We start from the raw sequence: 8,531 nt of genomic DNA, 5'->3' as shown, positions 1-8,531 counted from the left end.
AAAGCATTATTATTATATTTCCTTGTTCATGATAATTGTCTTTATTCATGCTATAATTGTGTTATCCGGAAATCGTAATACATGTGTGAATAACAGACACCAACATGTCCCTAGTAAGCCTCTAGTTGACTAGCTCGTTGATCAACAGATAGTCATGGTTTCCTGACTATGGACATTGGATGTCATTGATAACGAGATCACATCATTAGGAGAATGATGTGATGGACTAGACCCAATCCTAAACATAGCACAAGATCGTATAGTTCGTTTGCTAGAGTTTTCCAATGTCAAAGTATCTTTTCCTTAGACCATGAGATCGTGTAACTCCCGGATACCGTAGGAGTGCTTTGGGTATGCCAAACGTCACAACGTAACTGGGTGACTATAAAGGTAGACTACGGGTATCTCCGAAAGTGTCTGTTGGGTTGACATGGATCAAGACTGGGATTTGTCACTCCGTATGACGGAGAGGTATCACTGGGCCCACTCGGTAATGCATCATCATAATGAGCTCAAAGTGACCAAGTGTCTGGTCACGGGATCATGCATTACGGTACGAGTAAAGTGACTTGCCGGTAACGAGATTGAACGAGGTATTGGGATACCGACGATCGAATCTCGGGCAAGTAACATATCGATTGACAAAGGGAATTGCATACGGGGTTGATTGAATCCTCGACATCGTGGTTCATCCGATGAGATCATCGTGGAGCATGTGGGAGCCAACATGGGTATCCAGATCCCGCTGTTGGTTATTGACCGGAGAGTCGTCTCGGTCATGTCTGCTTGTCTCCCGAACCCGTAGGGTCTACACACTTAAGGTTCGGTGACGCTAGGGTTGTGAAGATATGTATATGCAGAAACCAGAATGTTGTTCGGAGTCCCGGATGAGATCCCGGACGTCACGAGGAGTTCAGGAATGGTCCGGAGGTAAAGAATTATATATAGGAAGTGCTGTTTCGGCCATCGGGACAAGTTTCGGGGTTATCGGTATTGTACCGGGACCACCGGAGGGGTCCCGGGGGCCCACCGGGTGGGGCCACCTGTCCCGGGGGGCCACATGGGCTGTAGGGGGTGCACCTTGGCCTTCATGGGCCAAGGGCACCAGCCCCACTAGGCCCATGCGCCTAGGGTTTCCAAGGGGGAGGAGTCCCAGTGGTGGAAGGCACCTCTGGCTGCCTTGGGGGGGAGGGAATCCTCCCCCTGGCCGCCGCACCTAGGAGATCAGATCTCCTAGGCTGCGCACCAACCCCCCTTGGCCCTCCTATATATAGTGGGGGAGAGGAGGGACTTGATACACCAGCCCCTGGCGCCTCCCTCTCTCCCCGTTACGTCTCTCTCTCGTAGTATAGGCGAAGCCCTGCTACTGTGACGCCCTGCATCCACCACCACGCCGTCGTGCTGCTGGATCTTCATCAACCTCTCCTTCCCCCTTGCTGGATCAAGAAGGAGGAGACGTCTCCCGTCCCGTACGTGTGTTGAACGCGGAGGTGCCTTCCGTTCGGCGCTTGGTCATCGGTGATTTGGATCACGTCGTGTACGACTACATCATCACCGTTCTTTGAACGCTTCCGCACGCGATCTACAAGGTATGTAGATGCATCTGATGACTCGTTGCTAGATGAACTCCTAGATAGATCTTGGTGAAACGAGTAGGACAATTTTTGTTTTCTGCAACGTTCCCCGACATACAATCCATCAAAGTAGGAGTAGGGTTTTACGCATCCTCGTGGCCCGAACCTGGATAAACGAACCGTGTGCTACCTGTTAGATCCGCTCTTCTCACGACCCCGCGCCCCGCTAACCGTAGTAGGGATTCTTGTGATCCCATAGGTGTCATTCCCACTAACATCTTTGGCGCGCCAGGTAGGGGGCTGGCGCAGTTGTGAGAATCGGCTCTAGCAATCAGCCCAGCACTCCTTCATCTTCGTGGCTCTTGGAGAGGGAAGGAGGCCAGAAGATCGGCGCTCAAGCGATTGCAAACAGAAGCTAAGTTGCACTGAACCCTTATTTGTTCTGTCCTTCTTATATGAGGTTATTCCTCCCCCCCCCCCCCGGAGATGTCACGCCTTTGTATGAGAAACCTGCACGCCAGGGGGCTCCCCCACGATCGGCAACGCCCTTGCCCTGTTTCGAGTCCGCTCAACAGCTCAAGCGGCTGCGTCGAGAATGGCAGAGTAGCCTTCTGCGATCAACAACGCTCTCGATTCTGACTCGAGTCAAGCTCGACAGTTCGAGCGGCCGCGTTCAGAACGGAAAGGTGGCTCGTCCGGCAGCACGCATACCCAGCAGGCCCATGGGGATCCGTCCCCAAAACGCCGCTAGGGGCTTCCACGCCGGCGAGCCTACCCAATCGACGTAGGGCGCGCATACAAAGAGGAATTGAACGGGGAAATAACGTGCATGAAATTAAGAGTACTGCAAAGTTATATTACATCACATCATTGCTGCGGTTCTAACTAAAGATGAAATTTGTCTTGGTCGTGAACCTGCAGCGGCGGTGAAGAACGGGATGCCTAATCCCGGCGCTGGTCTTCCACCCTCTTGATTTCGTCGATGCTGCTGATGACGGGCTTGATGCGCTCCTTGAGCACCGTGAGGTCAGTACCATCCGGCAAGCTATCCATCGTGGCATCGAAGTCGAGGTCGGGATTCTAGTACGCCATCTTGGTGAGGACCTTGGTCATGAGCCCCCGGCAAAGTCGCCGGGCTTCCCCGGCCAACGTGGCCGCTCTGCTGGAGTGAAGATAAGCCAAGGCTCCAAGGACGCCCTCGAAGAACTGGGTCAGCTTGGCGTTGACGGTCCCGCTGTGCTCAGGGGCATACCTCACGTTTGGCATCCCCATGGTGGCCAACTGCGAGGTGACCCTGCCGGCGACGTCCTCCAGATGGCTGATCCATCTGTTCTCGCCCGCTACATATTCCTGGTGGGAGGCAGCCTCGTTCGCCCGCAGCTGCTTCTCCTCCTCCAGACTCCTGGTCAAGGTCTCCTCCCGAGCCCTGCTCTCCGACAACATCTTCTCGAGATCCTCCAGCTTCAGCTTGAGATCTCTGACGGAGTTTTGCGCTTCGGAGAGCTCCCCAGCCCTGCTGATGACCGCTCCTTGCGCCTCTACCAAGGCGCTGTTGAGCGTGCTCTTCTCGTTGGACAGCTTGAGGGCCTGCTCCTTCAACTCGTCCTGCTCCACCTCCAACTCCCTTACTTTGCCGGCATGGGCCAGAGCCTGGGCATCGAGTGCCTCCTTGTGGCTCTGCTCCAGCTCGCGAGTCCACCGCGCGACAAGGGCCTCGAGCTCCTCATCCTTGCTACGGAGCGCTGCGGCAAGGTTCACCTCACGCACGGTGAGGTCCTCTTCCTGGGAATCCAGTGCGGCTTGATGCTGGTTCCGGACGGCCTCGGCCACGGCAGGCAAGTTCGCCGCCTTTTCCTGGGCTCTCTCGATGTCAGCCATCTTCATGGTGAGCTCGACATTGCGCTTGGCCAATTCCTCCTGCAAGGCCCTCTGCTCCTCGCGAGTCTGGTGGAACCAGGTCTGCGTCTCAGCAACGCGCGCCTTGAAATCCACCTCCGCCTGGTCCACCGTTGCCGTCCTGGACTTAACCTTGTCCAGACAGACATGGTAGAGCGCCTGGAGTTTTCCGAAGTTGGCCCCCATAGCGCGGAAAAGCTGTTCTTCTGGAGAACCATCACCGCCAACGCCCGGCTCATCGACAACCTCGAGCCCAGTGGCAGCAATCACCTCGCCGTCAAAGACTTCCCCTTCGATGGGCGCTTGGGAACTTGATGCCCCTGGAAGATGGATGAAAAGATCGTCGCCCACCTTCAGGTATCTGCCGGGGCCCGAGGTTGAGGAGGAGGAAGGCTGATCATCAACCACCTCTTCCTCGGCGGTGGCCTTGCCGGCTTCCCCGGCAGGCCCACCGCTGGCACCCTCGGCAGAAGCCTCGCCGGTCGCCTCGGCGGCCCCCGCAGCGGTGTCCTCGGCAGCATCCTTGGCGTCCTCCTCCACGGCCTCCTCAGCAATATTCCTAACAACAGTATCCACGTCCTCCATATCTATTGAAGGAGGGCCTGGGTAGTAATGGGAGCATTGAAGCCAAGAAAAAGAATAAGGAAAAAACAGAGATGGAGGACAGGCGACTCACCAGTGCCAGGCTGTGAAGCAGAAGCCCCCTCCCTGCCAGCATCCGGCGCCGTGGTAGAGTCACCAGCGCCCAAGTTCCCCTATTCCTCCATGGGTGTGGGCTCCGTGCTTGATGCCCTTGCCGGGGACGCCCCTCACGGCGGCGTAGTCGATGGGGGTGGTGTGTTGGGGGTAGCCGTCTGCAGCTCCTCCTGCTGCCGCTCCCCTCCTGCAAACCCGACAAGGTCAACACCATAGCATCGAACGTCTACCACATGTCGAATAAGAGGAGGGCGACGAACTTACGCTGGGGGCTGTGCTGGGGGCTGCTGTCCGGGTTGCTCAACACCACCAGTGGCGTCTTTGAAGCCCCAGCTGGGGGCTGACTGCTCGCCGAGGCCTTCGCCCTCTTCACCCTTTGGGCCAACGTCTCTGCATCCCTGCAAAAGCAAAAACGGATCAAGATGAGTGACTTAATTCAGAGGAATGGAAATGGCAGTAAGGAACGGAGTACTTACTCGTCATCCACCTCCTCCTCTTCCACCACTTTCCTTTTCCTCTTCGGGCTGAGAGGCCCGAGATCAAAAGCGACCTCCGCGTCAACATTCGAGTCGACATCTGCCGGAGGAGGCGAAGACGGCGGGGTTTGTGCGTGCCCAGATGAGGAAGGGGTTGTTGTCTTCTTCTTCTCAGCGGCCTTCGTCAGCCTCTTGGCTGCCGTGGCCCTCGTGTGATGCCCAGACCTTGAGGCCGCGTAGCCCTACCGGGCCGGACCGGCTCGCCGGAGCCAGCCCGCCGCAGGATTCGCCCTCTTCCCCTGGTTGGCGTCAAGCCCGCCGCCACGTCCTCCTTCGACGACGACTCGTCGGCCGCGTCTTCAATGAGCGGAGCTCCAGTGTCGGCGCTGCTGACCTCCCCGGAGGCCGCCGCCCACCGGGTGAGCTCCTCTTCCTCCGCAGCCGTTGTGGCCTTGTCCTCCACACACCCGGCGCTGCCGGCCTCCATGGCAAGCTGTGCCTCCCTCGCCCTAGTGGCGATGTAGTCCAGCTCTGCCTGGGTGGTGTCCATGACAAGCCACGGCTCGACGTCAGCATTGACATACACCTCGATCAGGGTGTCAAAGAATTGCTGCACATCAGCATCCTTCGGCTCCTTCCAGCTTGGGACAGGGCCGTGCGCGTTACAGTCCGGCATCATAGCAATGATCTCGGACCGACATGAATTATTGCACAACGGGACCACCCCTACTGGCAACTTGAAAAACGGCCCCTTGAGGGCCTTGCCAACCTTTGCGGCAGCCCTCGCGGCCTTGCCGGTCCGTTCGACCTCGCCATCGCGACCCACATCAAGCTGGAAAAGCCGCTGGCAGAAGTGGGCATGTGCCAGCACTGTGAAGTTGTGATCGAGGCCGGGGCGGAGTCGCATAATGTTAGCCGAATTCGTAAAGAGCCAAGCTGGCCTCCCCTTGTTGTGCAACAGGGCGATCCGGCGGCGAATGAAGTCCGCCCCGATCATCTCAAGGGTGAGTCCGGCCCGGGTGAGCCAGAGAATCCTAGTAGTGGCAACAGTGAGCCTCCCGTCGGCGGCGTCGACATCGCTCCAATCGCTGCCACGGACCGGCGGCACTCGGCGGACCTTGCAGAATTCCGGCGGGTTTTCATCCTCAATCCAGCACCACCGGCCACGCCATTCCTCCCACCTCTCCTTCACGGCACCGTCTGGGTACGCCCCCTTGGATCTTGGGATCCAGGTGACGCAACCAGAGACGGCACCTCCCGGCTGGATCCGAGGGAAGAAATAATGGCGGAAGAGCGCCGTGTTGGGCTGCACCCCGGCAAAGCCTTCGCAAAGATGCGCGAAGAAAGCCATGCACGCCACCGCATTCGGAGTAAAATCCAAGAGGCGAAAGCCGAAGGTGTGCATAATGTCGCAGAAGAAATTGGAGAAAGGGGGGCATAACCCGCAAGAAAGATAATCGACGAAAAAGGGATGCCGATTTGGAGCAGGATAGGCGCAAGCAGCAGGAATGACGCGCGTCACCGGGTGTCCCGAATTCTCTCCTCAGTCTTCGCTCCCCATAGGGGCCTGAAGGAGGCCCGGAGCTCATGAACATCAACCGTCGAGGGGAATAAAAAGGCAGACTTCGTCCGGTCCCCCGACAGCGCACTCTCCGGTGGCTCCACAGTCCCAGCGCCCTTAGCCACCCCCTTGCCCTTGAAGGATTTGGGCGCCATGGCGGCCAAGAAGTTTAGAGGGCTGAGGAAGGGGGGTGGCGAAGCAACGACGGCGGGCGACGGCAGAAGCTTAGGAAGGAAGGAAGAGAGGAAACGGCGGCTCTGAGATTGGAAAAGGCACGAGGAAAGAGGAGAAAGTGAGCAGCGCGCCCGCGGTTATTCCTTTTTTATGGGGGAAAACACGGGCCGCCTCCTTTCACATTAACTATGGTGTGACGCATGCCCGCGGGAACCAACCCCACGCATGCTGCCCACATCACACGCACCTCCCCACGCCGCGCCACGCGCGGGAGTCGTGGGAAGCGCAGCGCGCGAAGAATCTTACCGCGGTAAAAACCGCCCCGCCTGCCTGCGCACCGTTTTTGGGCCTAGCCCAACAACGCGTTGTGCTTATGTGTGACCCAGGCCCGGGGGCTCCTGTCGGTGTACAAAAAGAGGGGTACACTTTTTGTACCCCTATAACTGTGCACGGGCAGTCTGAGCCACGGGCACCACCACACCAAGCAAGGCAAGGGAGGTGAGCCAGGGTAAGACCGAAGCTCAAGAGAACTAAAACAACGCCAAGGCCAAGACCACGAAGAGAAAAGGGGACGAAGCGGACTCCCCCGGCAAGATCCTTGCCGGGAGACAGTTCTAGCAGCCCTGGCAAAACCCTTGCCACGGTGACTCGTCCCGCGCCTACGGAGCAAATCACCCTTGAGTCCACTGCCCCCAAAAGGGCAAGGATTCGGGAGACATCCCAGTGGCGGCATGCAGATCTTTGTGAAGACATCCAAGATCAGATACGCATTAAGGAGACGACAACCCTTGGCGGGATCCCAGCCGAGGAAGACCACAAGGCCCCCGGCAAGCACCTTGCCGAGGATGACAGCAGGCGCCTTGGCAAGACCCTTGCCGGGGCCCCGGCAAGGCCCTTACCGAGGACACCCGCAGGGCCACCATCAGGCCCACGCCGACTAAACCTCCACCACCGCATGCATGCAGCTGCCAACCCAACCAGCTGGGCAGGCACCTGTGTGGCGGCATGCAGATCTTCGTGAAGACCCACCACTGCACCACCTCAGCTGCCTGCCTACCTACATGGCATCGCAGGCGTCGCTGGCCAGGGCGCGTGTCAACACAAGAAGGAGCGGCGACGGACAAGACAGATCTCTCCCCCGTCCCCGATAAAGCAAGGACACCTAAGCAAGACGCATTAAATGCGCCTTGTCATGTAATGCGAGGGATAACCTCGCATCATTGTACCCTTTCCACCTCCTGTGTTCCACTGTGGCAACCTCTTTTTCTATAAAAGGAGGCCCGAGGCGACCAGGAGAAGGATTGGGCTTTTTGGAGCTCCTCACGCCCCATAGCTAGCTCAAGAACAGAGATATACAATCCACCAAAGCAGGAGTAGGGTTTTACGCATCCTCGCGGCCCGAACCTAGATAAACAAACCGTGTGCTACCTGTTAGATCCACTCTTCTCATGACCCCGCACCCCACTAACCGTAGTAGGGATTCTTGTGATCCCATAGGTGTCGTTCCCACCGACAACCATCTGCGCTTAGACCAAACCATACGTTCCTTGCGTCATCTACAAACTCCTTCCTGTACTTTCTTTCGATTTTTCTCCACTGCGACCCGTCAGCGGGTACTCTCAACTTTCCGTCTTTCTTACAGTCTTCTCTGTGCCATCGCATCGCCTTGGCATGCTCTTTGTTTTGGAACAAACGTTTCAACCGTGGTATTATAGGAGCATACCACATCACCTTGGCAGGAATCTTCTTCGTGGGGCGCTCGCCCTCGACATCACCAGGGTCATCGCGGCTGATCTTATAGCGCAATGCACCGCATACTGGGCAAGCGTTCAAATCCTCGTACTCACCGCGGTAGAGGATGCAATCATTAGGCATGCATGTATCTTCTGCACCTCTAACCCTAGAGGGCAGACAGCCTTCTTTGCTTCGTACGTACTCTCGGGCAATTCGTTGTCCTTTGGAAGCATATTCTTTATCATTACCAGCAACTTTCCAAATCCCTTGTCAGATACACCATTCTCTGTCTTCCATTGTAGCAATTCCAGTGTGGTGCCTAGCTTTTTCTTGTCACCTACGCAATTCGGGTACAGCAATTTTTTGTGATCCTCTAACATGCGCTGCAACTTCTTCTTCTCCAAATCACTTGCACAGTTT

This window comes from Triticum urartu, chromosome 1A (assembly GCF_056163025.1).
Source record: "Triticum urartu cultivar PI428250 chromosome 1A, HENAU_Tu73, whole genome shotgun sequence".
Taxonomy (NCBI): Eukaryota; Viridiplantae; Streptophyta; class Magnoliopsida; order Poales; family Poaceae; genus Triticum; species Triticum urartu.
This window is presented reverse-complemented; position numbering follows the sequence as displayed.